Below are 15,829 nucleotides of genomic sequence, written 5' to 3'. Positions count from 1 at the left end.
ACTCTTCAACAGATGGCATTATGTCTGATACATTGAATGTACTGATTATTTTACATTGAAAAGTTAATTAGCTTTTAGATTTCTTTCAAAATTAAAAAATGTCTATTAATTTGGATTTATTATACATATGGTGCTCAAGCTTAGAATAAGAGTGATATAGAAGAAAGTGCATTGGATTAAAAATGTGATGAAAGAACATTTATTGAGACTTACTATATTCTAAGACTTTGCACTAGATGTTTTAAAGATAATATATTCTTAATCATTCCTGCAACAATTTTTAAAGTGGTTATTAGAGAAGTTATAAATAAAAAAGCTATATGGTATATGAAAATTAAGAGTTGAGTCATCTGGGAAAAGCTTGCTGATTATGGAGACATATAGTTTGACCTTGAATGTTGTGTATTCATAGCCATGGGCTTGACTTTAACCCTTAGAGTCTCAAAAAGGACTTTTCATTAAGGTTTCAATTTGACCAGATTCAGGGATGATGACTCATATTAACAAAGTTCTCAAGTATATAATCTATAAATTTATTAATTTCTCAAAGTACTCAAGCTACTATGGGAAGTCACTACTATGCGATAGTTTTCCAAGTTCAAACTATTACAGAAGTTTGTTTGGTAACTTCTAGAAAAGGAAAGATTGGTTGTAAGATTTAAATGCTCAAAACATCAGACTTCCAGGATCTACTATTGTGTGTATTTATTTGTCCAGAGGATCAAACCTTTAGGTTTGACCCTAACAAGATATTTTTTTTCCTGGGCTGTACATGAATGGTCATGGCCAACAATTGTCTAAGTCTCTTCTTATTCCATGCCTTTGCAATGATCAACCCAGAATCAAAGGATTGCTCCGTTTTTCGGATGTAATTGGTAACTCTGGTCAGGCCTTTCTCAATGAGAAGATGAGTTCACTTTTCTCAGCTGTGATCCATTTTTTTTTCATATTGTAATTTGAAGAAGGTACATTTGTTTATGTTTGTAATAACTTCTGTGGACACTACATTATCCCATTGTATCCTGTAACTTTTCACATTTAAACTGTAGGTGTTAACAAAAACTCTGTATTTAGGTAGAGGATTTATGCTCAAGAATTTAAATGACTTTTCTTATGGCATAGGTGGTATTTAAAGAGAGTTTCATCTGACTCCAGAGCCTTTACCCTTTGAAGTCTTGCTTTTCAGTCATAGCTCCATTTCTGTGTAAATGTTTGCCAAAAGGCAGATCACTAACTTCCCTCTGTCTCACTTTGTTTATCATAAGGATGAGATGTTGCTCTAGACATTTCAAGTCTCTTCCAGGTCTTTTTTTTTTTTTTTATTAAGAGGAAGCATTATCATTTCTCTGCTTCCCTCACCAGGAGACGGGAAGTCTATGTTTTACAAAACAAGGCAGGGATGCTATGCTATGAACTAATTCTCACTCCAGCTGCCCAGATACTGGTATATGTTGAATAAAGTCTTATTTTATTTTGTTTAAAGATTTATTTTATTCACTTTAGAGAGGGGGAGAGAGACGGAGAAGGTGTGAGTGGAAGGAGGGGCAGAGGAAGAGGGAGCTGAGGAGAAGCAGACTTGTCCCTGAGTGAGGAGCCCTACACAGGCCTCCATCTCATGACCCAAGAGATCATGACCTGAGCTGAAATCAAGAGTTGGCTACATAACCAATTGAGCCACCCAGGTGCCCCAATAAAGTCTTGTTTTTTTAGTATTATGAGCTATCATCCTTTTTGCTTCTTTATGATTAATTTAATGACAAGTTTGTTGGTCCCACTTCATTTTTATTATTATTTTTTTATTAACATATATTTTTTGCCCCAGTGGTATAGGTCTGTGAATCCTCAGGCTTACACATTTCACAGCACTCACCATAGTGCATACTCTCGCCAATGTCCACAACCCATCCACCCTATCCCTACCCCCCACCCCCAGCAACCCTCAGTTTGTTTTGTAAGATTAAGAGTCTCTCATGGTTTGTCTCCCTCCTGATCCCCTCTAGTTTCATTTTTTCCTTCCCTACTCCCAACAACCCCCTGCCCTGCCTCTCAAATTCCTCATATCAGAGAGGTCATATGATAATTGTTTTTCTCTGACTGACTTATTCTACTTAGCATAATACCCTCTGCTTCCATCCACGACATTGCAAATAGCAAGATTTCATTTCTTTTGATGGCTGCATAGCATTCATATATATATATATATATATATATATATATATATATATACCACATCTTCTTTATCCATTCATCTGTTGATGGACATCTAGGTTCTTTCCATAGTTTGGCTATTATTGACATTGCTGCTATAAATATTCGGGTGTGTGTGCCCCTTCGGGTCACTACATTTGTATCTTTGGGATAAGTACCCAGTAGTGAGATTGCTGGGTCATAGGGTAGCTCTTTTTCAACCTTTTGAGGAACCTCCATGCTGTTTTTCAGAGTGATTGCACCAGCTTGCATTCCCACCCTTACACAACACAACAGTGTAAGAGAGTTCCCCTTTCTCCACATCCTTGCCAACATCTGTCATTTCTGAACTTGTTAATTTTAGCCATTCTGACTGGTGTGAGGTGGTATCTCATTGTGGTTTTGATTTGTATTTCCCTGATGCCAGGTGATATGGAGCACTTTTTCATGTGTCTGTTGGCCATCTGGATGTCTTCTTTGCAGAAATGTCTGTTCATATCTTCTGCCCATTTCTTGATTGGATTATTTGTTCTTTGGGTGTTGAGTTTGATAAGTTCTTTATAGATTTTGGATATAGCCCTTTATCTGATATGTCGTTTGCAAATATCATCTCCTATTCTGGCAGTTGTCTTTTGGTTTTATTGACTGTTTCCTTGGCTGTGCAAGAGCTTTTGATCTTGATAAAGTTCCAATAGTTCATTTTTGCCCTTGCTTCCTTTGCTTTTGGAGATGTTTCTAGGAAGAAGTTGCCGAGGCTAAGGTTGCTGCCTGTGTTCTCCTCAAGGATTTTGATGGATTCCTGTCTCATATTGAGTCTATTTTTGTATGTGGTGTAAGGAAATGGTCCAGTTTAATTCTTCTGAGTGTGGCTGTACATTTTTCCCAACACTATTTGTTGAAGAGACTGACTTTTTTTCCATTGGACATTCTTTCCTGCTTTGTTGAAGATTTGTTGCAAGTTGGTTGGTCCCACTTCTTATAAAGGAGAGAGATTAGAGTTTGAATAGCTCCTTTTAGCTGCTTTTTAATTATCTCAGATTTTACTTTTTTTTTTTTTTTTACAAAGAAATGGTTGTAACTTAAGAGGAAGGTAATTCTGTGATGCACATTATAACTATAGTAGATCAATGTCCTCATTTTTTTTTTCCCCTCTGTGCAGGTGTAGAATTTCTGTGACACAGGAGGATCCACTATGGCTGGTAAAAAAGGGAAAATAAAATTACACTGGTTTCACACATTTGCTTTGCAACATCTGTTTAGGTAGAAGGCATTTTGCCTTTCCATTTATTGAGGATTTGGTCATGACAAGCCATGTCTGTCTATTTCCTTGGTCATAATGATAGCTTTGAGTCCAGAGGGATTGGAGTAGCCTAAAAAAATTGCACTGATGCCAGTAAATAGTGACTTTGTATCAGTGGCAGAGTGAGCATCTGCTTTTCCTAGAATTCTACAGCCAAGTGTGATATCTGGGGATGGGGGTAGAATTGGACTGACAGCTTAGTTTTTCTGCTACCCTAAATTTACTGAAGTTGGCTGTGAAAATAGCCCAACTTAATCAATGTAGGCCAGTTTGTCATATCATTGTTTCCGGTGACATCGGCTTTTCTTTGACACCTGAGACCTGAGTCAGTGCTTCCTTCTCCTCACCCCACCCACACTCAGCTAAGAGATTACCATCTTTTTACAAAGATCTCTTTAATACAAATTTGGTGCCCCCTTTAGAGTTCTATACTGACCAAGAGACTACATAGATCTTTTGCTAATAATCCTTAGATTTGTAGCATACAGCCAACATTTTTTCTCTTTCAGGAAGAATGAAAGGGAGGAAAGTAGGAAGGATTTTTGTTACTGGTTAATGAAAAACCACATTACTATTTCACAACAGGAACCACCATAGACTATAAACAGAAAAGAAAGAAAGAAAGAAAGAAAGAAAGAAAGAAAGAAAGAAAGAAAGAAAGAAAAGAAAGAATTACACAGTCACTACACTACTAGCATCCAACCCATTATTTGGTAAATTGTTTTGAGATTAAGGTGGGTAAACCAGTTGTAAAGAAACCCTCTCCCTGATTCCTAGGTTCTAAATAATACTTCAGTATCTAAAATTCATTACAAAATAGGACATATGTGTTCATCTTGAGATGTAAGAACAATATAGAAAAATTCAGGGTAACATTGCATTTTTTTCATGTTTGAAAATGCAGAAAATGTGGGTCGAGGGAAGTGGTGCTTATTTTAGTTGAACTGTTGGCATAAATTCAGTAGCAAATTTTGGCAAAGTAATCTAAAGATGTAGATTTTGGACCTGTCCTTCCTCAAACCTAATTGGAAATTTTGTTTATCCCCAGTAGATCTTCGGAACGGAGCCTAGAAATCATCTGATTCTTTGCAGAAATAAAATCTGACCTCATTGCTTCCCAACCAAGGAGTAACCATTATCTTTAACACAACTGGAAAGCTGATTATTTTCTTAAACCAGAGTGGACACTTGACTCAGATGACTTTATTTTTTTGTAGATTCAGTTTTCCAGATGCCTTACTGATGAAGAGGCAAAGGCATTCATTGGGGTTTGCATGCTTTTCATAGATATATTATCTTGAGTCATTTACCAAGCATAATATATCACACTCTGGGTCTTTGAAATTTATTATCTCAGATACTCTAAGTCAAGAACTGTTTATTCAGCTGAATTTCTCTAAAACATAGAACATTCTATTTGGTATAGTATAAACAGTAATCATATCAGGCAAAATGAAAAGAAGAGAAGGAGTAACTGAGAATCCCTTGTCTTAAGAACAAATCTACCGATGGAGATGTATGACATATCAAAAAGAGATGAAGGTTTTTGATTAATCTGGTCAATTCCATCAGCCAAAATTTTGTATCTTAGATGTTCATATTTTACAATACAATGTTATACCTACTCTATAGGACATTATTTATTTATTTGTTCAGGAAGTCTTTTCTAAATTTATTGTGTATCTGTGAAACAAATATAGTTACTATCTAAGAAAATTAATGCAGCTGGCTTCATTTTAAAAGTTGTAACAATAAAAAGTCTTCAGAAGAGGAGCAGTCAAGGAGTAGGTAAGCTAAAAAGAATGGTAGAAGTGTAATACTAACAAAGAGACAGAAAATAGGAATGGGGAAATGTTGTTTGGAAATAGCTGCTTTTCCGTACTGTCACAAAATATGCAATCCGTAATTTAAATAAAGCTTTGTGTTTCTTGTAATTTGCGTGTCTCTACACCTCATCTTTTCTACTGAGAAGCTAGTATTTTGTAAAGAACTTTATTGTTGATTTGGGGCTTTTGATATACTCATCTGGCATCCGCTGATTGTATTTACTCTTAAATGACAATTTTATTGTTGTCATTAACCGGAAGAGGAATATGTTTTTAACAGGAGGTGCAAAGAAAAGTAGAAGAGAGGCAAAAAGTTTATTACATACTCACCATTTGTAGAAAGTCATTTCAAGTAGATAGAAAACATTACCATGGACTCTTTCATTCAATAATGGAACGATCTCATGGTGAAGAGCTTATGTGAAGGAGGGATTAAAATTATCTAACTATTTTAAAAGCAATACCTATATCTCACTTTGCTCAGGAATCTTTTTTTTTTTAGCCAAGTAAATGTTCAGTACACCAACCCTAATTCTCTCATATTCTCTTTATTGTACACTCTCTATGTGAGTCATATGTTGATAAAACATGGAGGGCAGTAGGAGCCCTGAAATTTTAGAACAATGAGCAAAAAGACATCAGGAGGGCATGATATCCACTTGGTTAGCACCTTATGTCAACCACAGAAAATGACAGAGGCAAAAAATTTTTCACTTCTTGAGGCTGTGAAGTTACTGCGTATTTCATTCATAGATAACATAAGAGGACAGGTGGAAATTTATTCATTTTCACAGTGTCCCTTGAAAATAATTTATTGAGTTGGACTCTTTTGAAAACATGCACATATTCTGTATATGTTTTTACCAGACAGATTTAGCATCTTAATGGGATAACAAAAGCTATCATGTGGGAAATCTACACATTGCTCCTACCAGAGGGCGCAGAGGTGCTGGTGACTACTGAGGGAGGAACAGAGTGATATGCCCTGAGGAAGTCTCTGTCTTGTCTCCTAACACATTGAGGTCTTTTGCACGTATGAACAAGTACTGGAAGACGAGCGTGAGGGAGGGCAGACTAGATGGGACTGGCATCTTATAAGATTTATGAACTGCTAAATTTAGAAATGTCATTTTGTTATTGCCAGTGTACTGCTGGTGTCTTTGTATGAGTCACTAAGAAAAAAATAGCAATCACCTCTTTTGCAAGAGCTAGTATGAGTAACACAAAATGGGTTCAATTAATCATTTTAACCACTGAATTCACTCTGGATAAACAAAGTGTGGATCAGATGATATGCCCTAGAAAGGTAGTCATCCTTACAAAATGCTACTCTCTGCAGCTATGCTCTTCTCATTATCATATTGCAAATAGTTTTCTGAAAGAAAAAACTGTTCAAGCAAAATATTAAACAGCATTCATTTGTCATTTTCCTGCAGGGACTAGGCAGCAGCCTGCTGTGGCTGAAAATATGTGGTCATTATGAAGCTGGTATTGAATTGTTTGTTTATCTTTAGAAGGGGAGAAAGGTTTCAATGATGCTACTTTTTGATTGGTAATTTCAGGCACTTCAGCTTTCTAGAGGCGTATCCTTTGTCCAGAATTGATATTAATAGATGCATGTGTAAACATACTGTTTGTGTATGTGTTTTTTTTTTAATGTTCATATAATTTTCTGTGCCACAAGCTCTTTCTGACTTGAGGGGTAATGATGAATTTCATGTTCTTGTTAGTGGATGGTGTTCTATATCACATTGAGCTGGGCTGCTTGTTTTTTTGGGCACCTGAAACATTTACTATCAATAGATTGAGACAGGATATCTAAGATACCTTGCTCATTGAGTACAGTTTGGCTTCAGCTAGTGGATCAGAGAGAGAGAGAGAGAGAGAGTTTGATGTTTACACGTACCTTGATATCTCTTTCATTGTGCCATAAGGAGCAGGTGATTTTTTTAAATGCCAAGAAATCTTGGTTTGGTTTCTTCTCTTTCTCTATCTCCTTCTGCTTCTCCTCTTTTTCCTTTTATCCTCCTTCTCTTTTCCCCCCAATTCTTCTTGCTCTTACTCTTCTCTGCACTGATTCTGTAGCCACAGGATTAACCAGTGTCCAAAGAAGGTAATGGGCTACACACATCTACTCAAATCCCCAAGACAGATAAGAACCTAGTTCACTTATAAGTAAGTTGATGTACTGTCCTTATAGAACCCATTTTGTTGTTAACAATTTTACCAAGTCTTTGACTCTACCATTTATACCTGTTTCCTTTTCTTATATCCTCAGAGAACATAAGAAACTTGTCACCATTTTCTGGAATATTTCCTACTCAAAGATTGCAAAGTCATTCTTTTTTTAAGATTTTATTTATTTATTTGACAGAGAGAGATATCACAAGTAGGCAGAGACACAGGCAGAGAAGGAAAGAAGCAGGCTCCCCACCAAGCAGAGAGCCCAATGTGGGACTTGATCCCAGGACCTTGGGATGATGACCCGTGCCAAAGGCAGAGGCTTAACCCACTGAGCCACCGAGGCGCCCCCAAAATCATCCTTTCAACTGCTTTAATTGGGAACAGGATTCCAGCTTCATTAACTGAACTTCTAAACTTTTACTCAACTTACAGCACTCTTGAGTTTCCCTTTGCAGTTTTCCAGACCTCCTTTAAATGTGTATGTATTACTCCAAAAGGTATTATTTGGTGCAAATAAATGGTCAGTGTTAAAGTTCAAAATAAAAGGAGGCCAATTTGTATTCGCCATTTCTAATATCACACACACCAGACAAAGTATGCTTAATGAAGGTGAGGAGTTTTTTTAGTCCAAACGTCTGATGGGTGCCTGGGTGGCTCACTTGGATAAGTGTCTGCCTTCAGCTCTGGTCATGATCCCAGGGTCCTGCAATTGAGTCCTGTGTCCGGCCCCTTGCTCAGTGGGGAGTCTGCTTCTCCCTCTGCCCCTCACCCCACTCTCATGCTCTCGCTCTTAAATAAATAAAATCTTTAAAGCAAAACAAAACAAAAACCACACAAAGGTCTGATAAGGGAGGTGACTTGACTGCCAGTAAAGAATGCCACATTTAGGGTAGAGTAAAAATTTAGGGTAGAGTAAAAACGTGGCTGTCCCTGGGTGTTGCTCTGTTTGTTTCATATTTAGAAAGGGGGACACGGGAAGCAAATTTTGGAGCAGAAAGTGAGAGAAGTCTGTTTCACTGGGATTGTTGCCTATAACACTTACGCTTAGAAAATGTCTTAAACCTAGATATGTCCTGATAATATTGATTTGTGATCCTTTTCATTAAAAAAATCCTCTTTGAGAGTTAGATGAGCACAGCAAAGTTCAGAGACTTTTGAGAAGTGTTAGAGCTGCATCAAAATCTCACTTGTTCAATAAACTATAAGGTTGTTCCGCCAGGCAGAAAGGAGACAATTACAGGTTTTATTACTGTCTGAATGAAGGGGCTTTAATTGCTCAGATATACTGCTATGCTTCTTTGCCTCATTAAGTGTATTAACAGTCTGATCCTGCAGTGGGAGGAAAAAAAAATCAAATGGGATAAAACCATGAGTTAAATAATTAGTATTAGCAATATACATACAGAGCAATTGATTCTGACCTGATTTTTTCCCTAATTTTTTTCTTTGTATGTGTGATTTGACTTTGTGAAGAAGCTTTACATGTTGTCTCCCAAAAATATTGCTGACCGTCCAACACTAGTAAGCTTTAATGATTGACACATAATAGCTTTAGCAGCCACCATTTATTCCATTCCTACTATGTGCCAGATACCTTAAGATACCTTCTATAATTCCTTAATGTAATTTCTCCAACATTGGAATGTATTAGGCACTTACTCTGTTCTGTGCTCTGGGTAAAGAGGCAAACACCATGGCTTCAGCATTCTTTTTTTTTTTAATTTTAATTAATTTATTTTTTTCAGCGTAACAGTATTCATTGTTTTTGCACAACACCCAGTGCTCCATGCAATACGTGCCCTCCCTATTACCCACCACCTGTTCCCCCAACCTCCCACCCCCGACCCTTCAAAACCCTCAGGTTGTTTTTCAGAGTCCATAGTCTCTTATGGTTTGCCTCCCCTTCCAATTTTTTTTTTTTTTTATAAACATATAATGTATTTTTATCCCCAGGGGTACAGGTCTGTGAATCGCCAGGTTTACACACTTCACAGCACTCACAATAGCACATACCCTCCTCAATGTCCATAACCCCCTCCCCCTCTCCCAACCCCACCTCCCCCCAGCAACCCCCAGTTTGTTTTGTGAGATTAAGAGTCTCTTATGGTTTGTCTCCCTCCCAATCCCATCTTGTTTCATTTATTCTTCTCCTATCCCCCTAACTCCCCCATGTTGCATCTCCATGTTCTCATATCAGGGAGATCATATGATAGCTGTCTTTCTCCGATTGACTTATTTCACTAAGCATGATACGCTCTAGTTCCATCCATGTCATCGCAAATGACAAGATTTCATTTCTTTGGCTTCAGCATTCTTATCTCTCTTTTACTGTTACGGAAACAGAGAAAGGCAGAGAAAGTGAGATCTGCTAAAGTCCCACAGCTCTTTGGTGGCAAAATTAGTTTGAAACTCAAATCTCAAAAGCTGGAATTCCGGGGCGCCTGGGTGGCTCAGTGGGTTAAGCCGCTGCCTTCGGCTCAGGTCATGGTCTCAGGGTCCTGGGATCGAGTCCCACATCGGGCTCTCTGCTTGGCGGGGAGCCTGCTTCCCTCTCTCTCTCTCTCTGCCTGCCTCTCTGCCTACTTGTGATCTCTCTCTCTCGCTGTCGAATAAATAAATAAATAAAATCTTAAAAAAAAAAAAAAAAAAGGCTGGAATTCCTTCCAGTACATCTCCATTTCTCTGCTTTACTTGTCAAATTTACCTTGCTTCTTCAAAAGAGGAGCACCAGAGTTCTTCAGCCGTAACATTACCTCCAAGGCAGACAGGGTCACTAAGTTGCAATGACACAATTAAATCATTTTGGATTTTTTTTTCTATCAGAGAAGCCCAGAGAGATCATTTAAAAAAAAAAAAAAAGGCATATATAGGCTACAGCTGAGACTTCTGGAATTTTAATGACCAGTCTATTATGAGCACAATGTCATCACAGCCTGTAAAAAGTTAACACAATCATTATAATATTGTTGCAGTTATTAGTTTTAAAATAAAATGCAAAGTCCCAGCTCTTTAAAATATGATTAATGCATTTCACTTTATTAGGCTCTTATACTATGTTCATGTATTTCTCTCTCTTTTTCCTTGGGCATTTTATGTGAGCCACAAAATTACAGGCCTGTGTCTTATTGTACTTTATGGTTGGGTAAGTTAGGTCAGGGTGATAACCCATGGGAATATTAATAATCCTTGTTTTAACAAGCCTAAATTTACACCATTGTCAGAAGTTAATTGCTCTGTTATACTCCTGGTGCTCAGGATTACTGAGTATTAAGGGATAGTGGTAGGGAACAAAGGTTTTCCATTCTTGCAAAAACTACCTTCTCAAGATTTGTGCAGCTGGCAAGGAGATAATTATTCTGGAATAGTTGACTATCTACTGTACAAAAAATGGAGGTGTTTTATGTAGGTACTGAGTAATACTTCTGAGGTCTGAAGTCATGTGGAGCACAGACAGTACATGTTTGTTAAACTTTTAAAGTGCCTGAATCTGGATGTCTGTCTGACCTGGAAAACACGCCAATTATATCCTAAAACTACCTCAATGGTTCTTTGACAGAACAGCTATAACCAGTTGACAAGGTTTATCTTCTGGAAAACTTTCTTTCCTTTGGGAGGGAAGGAAGCAGCAAATCCTTTCATTTTGAGTCTCTCCATGATCTCCTGGAAGCTACCTGAACTTACTTGCCGGACCAAGAATATGAGTTAGAGTCAGGAGGACCCTATTTCAGGACTCTCTTTCTTTAGTCAATCATTAGGTTATAAGAAATAGGTCAGGTCCCTATTTCCTCAGTCCATCATTAGGTTATAAGAAAAGACTAAGGCTTCAATGACTTTAATTTCTCCATCTGAAAAATGGAAATAATTAAATGTACCTCTCAGTATCCTTACACATTTTTAAAGGTATTATTAAAGTATAGTTGACATACAATATTGTATTAGTTTCAGGTGTACCGCATAGCGATCTGACAATTCAAACCTATACATTTTGCAATGCTCACTGTGATAAGTGTGAAAAATGAGAATAATTAAATCTACCTTTCTGGATCTTTAGGTAAATTATTTGAAGTAGTATTTGTGAAAGTATCTAGGATATCATTCTTAATAAAACTATGGCACCCATATAGAATATGTGCTAATGTGATTCCCTGGACCCTACTTCTCTAGATTGTAGCCATAATTCTTTCCTCCCTAAGCTTTAGTAGGACTTCAGAATCCTCATCTTAGAGCTCTGGACATGAAATGCCAAATGATTGGAGCTTTAAAACCTATTGGCCATCCCCAACCTAAATTATAGTGTGTGCAATATAAAAATATATATAAAAATATAAAAAAATAAAAATATATAAAAATATTGTTTATTTCCCTTACCTTTTACTTATTCTTGCCTTTCTTCTTACTTTCCATAGTATCTTTCACCATGTTATGTATATATATTTTGAATTACTCAGTAATTCATTAAAATGTGTTGCTCCTTTATTATGCATTGGGATGTATCATAAATACCATGGGTATCACCATGGCATAAGGAGAGTGGTAGAGCAGCAGGTGTTTAGGAGGTGTAGCCAAGCTGCTTTGACTCACACCCTATCTTTACCATTTTTCTAGCAAGCAAGAAAATTGCTTGAGCTCTCTAGGCCTTAGTTTGGAATGCACAACATATTACAGGGATGTATAATGTAGAATATACATTAATGTAGAAAGCACAGTGAAGATAATAAGAGTTTAGTCTCCAAGGGCACCTTGATGGCACAGTCAGTTAAGCATCTGACTCTTGGTTTCAGCTCAGGCTATGATCTCAGGGTCGTGCCATGGAGCCCTGTGGGGCTCTGCAGTCTGCATGAAGTCTGCTTGGGATTCTCTCTCCCTCTCCCTCTGCCAACCCCCTGACCCCACTCTCCTCTCTGTCTTTCTTTCTCAAATATATAAATGGTCTTTTTTTTTTTTTTTTTTTTAAAGAGCTCAATCTCTAGATCTTGGTTTCTGGATTCAAATCTTGACTCTGCTATTTAATTGCTTTGTGAACTTTGGTACATTATTAGGTAATCTCCCTGTGGCTCTGTTATCTATGAAATAGGTTACATAAAAATTAAATGAATTAAAACATGAATTATATTTAGAAAAGTGTCTAGCACATATAGGTGTTCAATAACTATTGTTCTTATTACTATTATTCTCTCTCTTATTTAGATTACGTAGGAAATCCATGCAAATGATAAATGCTTAGTCTATGTTATTTTTCTTGTGATGTGTACGTCTCTTCAAATAATTGACATATACTTAAAAACAAGTAAGTAGGGACACCTGGTTGGCTCAGTTGTTAAGCATCTGCCTTTGGCTCAGGTCATGATCCAGGATCCTGGGGTCGAGCCCCGCATTTGGCTCCCTGTTCAGTGGGGAGTCAGCTTCTCCCTCTCCCACTCCGCCTGCTTGTGTTCCCCACCCCCTTTGTCAAATAAATAAATAAAGTCTTTAAAAAAGAAACAAGTCAGTAAAAGATGAATACTGCATGCATACTGCACACAATAAAGTTTGTGAGGTTAGTGCCGGGGACTATCATTTCTTAGAAACAATAGCAAAATTGAAAGAACTGGAAATGAGAATAGATAAGAAAAATACATGGACTATCCATACAAGGAAGTAGTATGTGGTGATGAAAATGAACAAAGTATTGATACATGTAATAATATGGATGACTTTTAGAAACATGATATTGAATAAAAGAAGCCAGATACAAAAGAGCATGTGAGATTCTTTTTATTTTATTTTATTTTATTTATTTGATAGACAGAGATCACAAGTAAGCAGAGAGGCAGGCAGAGAGAGAGGGGGATTAAAAAGAGAGATTCTTTTTCAATGCTGTTACCAATAGACAAAACTATTTGATGATGTCTTTAGTGACAGTAAGTAGTGACTACGAAAATACACAAAAGGGGCTTCTGGGGTACTGTTTATGTTCTACTTATCTGGGTCATGTTTTTAAAATTGTGTTACTTTGTGAAATTTGAACAGACCCACAGTTTTTTATGAGTATACTTTATATGTTTTATTTCCATAAAAAAGTACTTAAAAATGAGAAAGAGGTAAAATGGAAAAGTTGTTAATTACAACAGAAATGTAGCCAACAATAAGGTTTTGGAAATAAAATAGTCTAGGGCATTGGTTTTCAAAGTCTGAGACAGAGTTCAGAGTCTGTATCTTTAACTGGCTTTTGCTATATCTCAAATGGTAATGTATTTGATAAGTGCTTGGGATTTAATGTAAATATAAAGTTTTTATTTTCCTACAACAAAATTAGATACTCTTTTAAAATTTTATTTAAGTTGTACAAAATCAAATTTTAGAAATGATAGTCCATCTCCTAGTGACATTAAAATGTATTAAGGCCTGCCCTTTTTGGGAAAGGCAAATACAGTGAAAAGTCTTAGAAAAATACTTCAAAATAATAACCATTGAAATTGACATTAAATGCCCTCTGAACATATTTTACACTTAGCCAAAAAATACAAAAGGCCTATACTTAATTTAAAGAGAATGTTGGTCATCTGGTGGTATCCTTTAGAAGGCTGAAGACTTGGTCAGTGATTTGTTACCTATTTATATATCCTCTAAAAGGTTCAAGAAATACACTGGGATTCTAAGCTGAGTTCTTACTGCCTAAATAAATTGGATGTATCAGCTGGGATACTTGTATAAATCACTACTTTGATTGACATGTGCACAGGTTGGGTACCCAGGAATGAAACTCTGAAACAGTTTAGCTTGCAGGATGTTTGCTAAGGAGTGCTCTTGCAATCAGTACCTGTGGAATTGAGGAGGGAAAGGATGATTAGGTGGAGAAATAAGCTGAATGACAGGCTCAATGACAACCACAGTTGGTAACATGGGAGGTTTGGGAGTTAGGATACCCCTCAGAGTTGTTTCAAGTTAGACCAATAGTCTGACCTTTTAGTTCCTCATAGATTAGTTTTGGATGCAGGCTACCTAGAGAAGGACCAACCCCTTCACCAAGGAGGCTCTTTGCAACTGAGTTAATCCCTAAAAGGGCTGACTGCTGAAGACTGATCACTGTCAGCACTCCCAGCTGCTGAGGGGATTGGTGGGGGACAAGTTCTCCAATGAAAGAGAATTTGAGCAACATATCAGTGTCCACCATGGTCCATCTCTTGCCTGCTTGCATTGCCTTCATAAAAATTCCAGAAGCTGCTATCTCCTGGATTCTGGTAGATATATCTTCATAGGGAAAACTTGAAAGGTTAGTAGGAGGCTACAGCTACTGCTACTGTAGTAGCAGGAGTGGGGTGGAAGCAGATGCTCTTCATCATCTCTTTCTTTTATCATCCTTATTATATTCCATTTACTCTCCCCTAGCATCTCTGCTGGAGCGGAGCCCCTGGTCACCAGACCTTGTGAGGCTAGGGTGGTTGCTCTTGCCCATTTACTCTTAGGCAAAGGAGCACAGAGGTAACCAACTGGATCACTAAGGTGTCAAACATTCTTTCCATTCTTACTGTGTAGAACACCGCCCCCCACCCTGGCCACCCTGATCATTATGGTCTATTATCCCTGCCGGGGCAATGCCTGCTTTTTTCACCTACTGACCCCAGATGGCCAGCACAACTTATAATTCAGTGGGAACTCTGCTGTCTTCGCTGGCAGAAACATTTCCCTTTTGGGAACCAAGAATTCTAAACTTACAGAGCCCAGAATTGCATATTATAGGAAATACAAATACCCAAGTGGGTTACTGGGAGTGATATAAATGAGACCACGGGTGCTTCCAGATCTTGGTTCCTAGATCCACATATTCCATCTGGGGACACAGCTACATATAAAATGTTAGTGACTCAGTGGATAAACTGTAGTCTAGAGGATTGTATTTTGTCTTCATGAAGTATTACTTCCAAGCTGGTACCCCAGTTCTGATGTTTTACCAATTTCTGGATGGTACAATATGTTCCATGATGAGTTCACTCCATGGTCATCAGCTTGACTTTGTACCTCCTTTGCTGTTAACTGGGCTCCCTGCTCAGTCATTATGGTATATATGTTCTGGAACCCAACATTTATTAAATTTTTATGTAGTGGGACTGGTTGGGGCTCTATAGACAGAAAAGGCAGACCAATATCTAAAAGATATGTCTTGTCTTATCAAAAATAAATTACTTTGTCCTTCCAAATTATTTTCTGTGAAGAGAAAGGAGTACTTATTTCAGAATGCATGATATTGCTATAGGAAGAGAGTGATGGGAGGGAGGAAGCTGGTTTAGAACAGTGTAGATACTCTGAGCTACAGGAGTAAAAGGAAAGAGATGTGAAAGAAGAGATATAAAAT

General features: G+C 37.4%; 1 pseudogene; it reads right to left on the bottom strand.

Annotated features, from left to right (window-relative positions):
- Positions 1–14,379, bottom strand: part of LOC123952578 — a 170,838-nt pseudogene extending 156,459 nt beyond the window's left edge.
- Positions 14,380–15,829: the final 1,450 nt, after the last annotated feature.

The sequence above is a fragment of the Meles meles genome, chromosome 11, assembly GCF_922984935.1.
Source record: "Meles meles chromosome 11, mMelMel3.1 paternal haplotype, whole genome shotgun sequence".
Classification (NCBI taxonomy): domain Eukaryota; kingdom Metazoa; phylum Chordata; class Mammalia; order Carnivora; family Mustelidae; genus Meles; species Meles meles.
The sequence above is the reverse complement of the archived record's forward strand: the minus strand, read 5'-3'. Positions and strand labels throughout refer to the sequence as shown.